Source organism: Bidens hawaiensis, unplaced genomic scaffold (genome assembly GCF_021521415.1).
Source record: "Bidens hawaiensis isolate Kalapana, Puna unplaced genomic scaffold, B.hawaiensis_p1.1 tig00081131_1, whole genome shotgun sequence".
NCBI classification, from domain to species: Eukaryota; Viridiplantae; Streptophyta; class Magnoliopsida; order Asterales; family Asteraceae; genus Bidens; species Bidens hawaiensis.
The window spans coordinates 31,569-34,437 of record NW_027506761.1 but is presented as its reverse complement, the minus strand read 5'-3'; the positions used below and the strand labels follow the sequence as shown (position 1 = coordinate 34,437).

General features: G+C 34.7%; 1 pseudogene; it reads left to right on the top strand.

Annotated features, from left to right (window-relative positions):
- The first annotated feature begins 693 nt into the window (after positions 1-693).
- Positions 694-2,094, top strand: LOC143618506 (uncharacterized; annotated as a pseudogene).
- Positions 2,095-2,869: the final 775 nt, after the last annotated feature.

Sequence of the window (2,869 nt, the reverse complement as noted above, 5' to 3'; positions counted from 1 at the left end):
AGAACAAGCTAGATGTTGTGTTGGATGCCTTATCAACAAAAAGCACACAAACTTTTCCACCAAATGAACCCTTCCCAACAATTGAAGATTACATGAACATTGTCAACACGTTTCCCCGGTTTCGAAGAAGGTTCCAAAGAGTATGCACACGCATTGCATGCTTTCATCAAAATGCAAAATCGTAAAGCTTTTATGTATCCAATGACTCACGAAGCAAAGATGGAGCTCCTTATGTTACTCTTGAAAGAATGATATGTCGTTTCACAATACATCATATCGTTTGACTCTATGTGTTGTTTTTCTACTTTTTCTATTTTATGATCGATTGACATTATGTGTTATTTCTACCCATGTTATTGTTTGACATTAATGTGTTATTGTTTTAATCTTAGATGTGCGTTATTGTTTGAGATTACGTGTTATTTCTTTTGTAAGTATATTATGTTATTGTTTAATCTTACATGGAGCCCATGTTCCTTTTTTTTCAAGTATAATGTGTCCCCTGTACCTTTTTTTTCCAAGTATAATGTGTCCCTCTTTCTTTTATTTTTATATTGAACATATGTAACTTTGCTTTTGTACTGCACATATGCCTATATGCCTACTGTGTTACCATGGAGACAATTGTTATTGTTTTGTTTCTTATTTTTGATTCTCAAATCATTAATGTGTTATTTATACTTTTTATATAGCATGGATAGCGAAAAATCTAATTCGTATGATGATGATGGAGAATATTGGGTGGACGAGGATATAGAATTCAAAAGGTTATGTGGAATAGCTGTCAAAGGGATCATAATAGGTCGTGAATTGCATAACCGACGAACGCCATGTCACACATCGGATCGCACAGGGCACATGTTTATTAATGAAATATTAACCGGGCATCCTAGACGGTGTTATGAAATATTTAGATTGGAGGGTACCCGTTTTTAGACAGTTATGCGCAATTCTTGTTAATAATTACGGTTTGGAGGAAACCCGTAATATGTCTGTTGAGGAGTCGGTCGGAATCTTCTTGATGACTTTGGCTCATGGTGTACAAATAGGTTTGTTCAAGAATCTTTTAATCATTCCGGTGAAACCATTCATAGACATTTCTATAAAGTTTTGCATGCCGTGCTTAAGATGAGTGCTAAAATCATCAAGCCAACCGCAAACTATAATGATGATGTACCCGCATATATGTTAAATAATCCTCGATATTATCCAATGTTCAAGGTATTATCTAATGTTTAACGTATGCAATGTTCCAATTACTTTAACAAATGATTTAATTATGATATCTTTTTGTGTTTGTAGGACTGCATTGGCGTTATTGATGGGACACATGTGAGGACATCAGTTCGCTTAAACGACCAACCAAAGTAAATTGGTCGAAAGGGATATGCCACTCAAAATATAATGGCTGTTTGTGATTTTAACATGTGCTTTACATTTGTATGGGCCGGATGGGAGGGGACTGCACATGACACGAGAATCTTCAACGAGGCCTTACAGAGACCGGATCTTGGTTTTCCACATCCATCGGGTGGTTAGTATAATTTTAGCAATGCAATTTTTATGTTTTTAATACTTGTTTGAAACGACTAACAACTGTTTGTTTTATTCGTAGATAATATTATGTTGTTGATGCCGGATACCTAAATACTAAAGGGTATCTTGCTCCATACAAAGGTGCGAACATTCGCTATCATATACCAGATTTTCAACGTGGACAGACTAGCGCTATGCGTGCTCCTCGCGGACCAAAGAGACATTTAATTATCACCACTCATCATTGCGAAATATTATTGAACGGACATCTGGAGTGTGGAAAGCTAGGTGGGCGTTATTAAGAGATATGCATGTGAATTACACATACGAGCACCAAGTGAGTAGTGTGTTAGCATCGATGGCGATTCATAACTTTATTAGAAAGATCGATGGGTTTGATGAAGCATTTAACACGGCACAACAAGAATCTTAAATCCCACAGAAGGTAGTTCTCGTAATGAAGTTAATGAAGAAGTTCCGACTACAAATTGTACGGGTGATGATGTTATGCATATGGCATCGATAAGAGATGCTATTGCGCAAGAAATAATGGAATAGCGGATATGAATGTAGTATGCATTATTTTGTTATTATTGTGTATTTTGGTGTTTTTTAACAATTCAAATGCAATATTATTATGGTCTAATCGAGAAATTATAAATATGTAAACGAATTTATGTTATATATTTGTTCAAAAAAGTCTTTTTGAAGTTTTCATAAGTTAAACCAAAACAATTTTCTAATGAACTCCTTTTCAAAAAGTTATAAGTTAAACCAAACACTTTTCTTATGAACTCCTTTACAAAAAGTTATATGTTATAAGGCCTTTTTATAAAAAGTCCTTTTGTCCTTAAAAAAGCAATCCCAAACACACCCTTAATAACTAATTATTGTTAAGAAAAAAAAAGTAACTAATTAAACATTATTAGGGGACACAAAGTGGGAGCCGTGAAGAGCCACAGAAAACATGGTGTCAATTTTGAACACCAACCCTTGATCCGATCGCAAGGGGGGGCTGTTCGTAGGAATCAGAGTGTAACAATCAGTTTTTCTTCTTTGATGCAAGAAAAAATATTGGGAAGTCGAGAATTTCGTGGGTTTTGATCCTAAAGAAAATTGGGAACCACTGTTCCAATTTTAAGAAGAAATCAAAGTTTTGAGGGAATCGAGACCACATTTGTGCTCTTAGAGGGATGTTCATGCTATAACATATAACTTAATGGATTATATGAGAATGCTAAGAGTTTAACCTGTGTTATCGAGTCTCATAAATGAGAGAAAGGAAAAGAATAGAAAACTTTTTTTTCCTTTCCATTCCTTTCATTTAATTCAA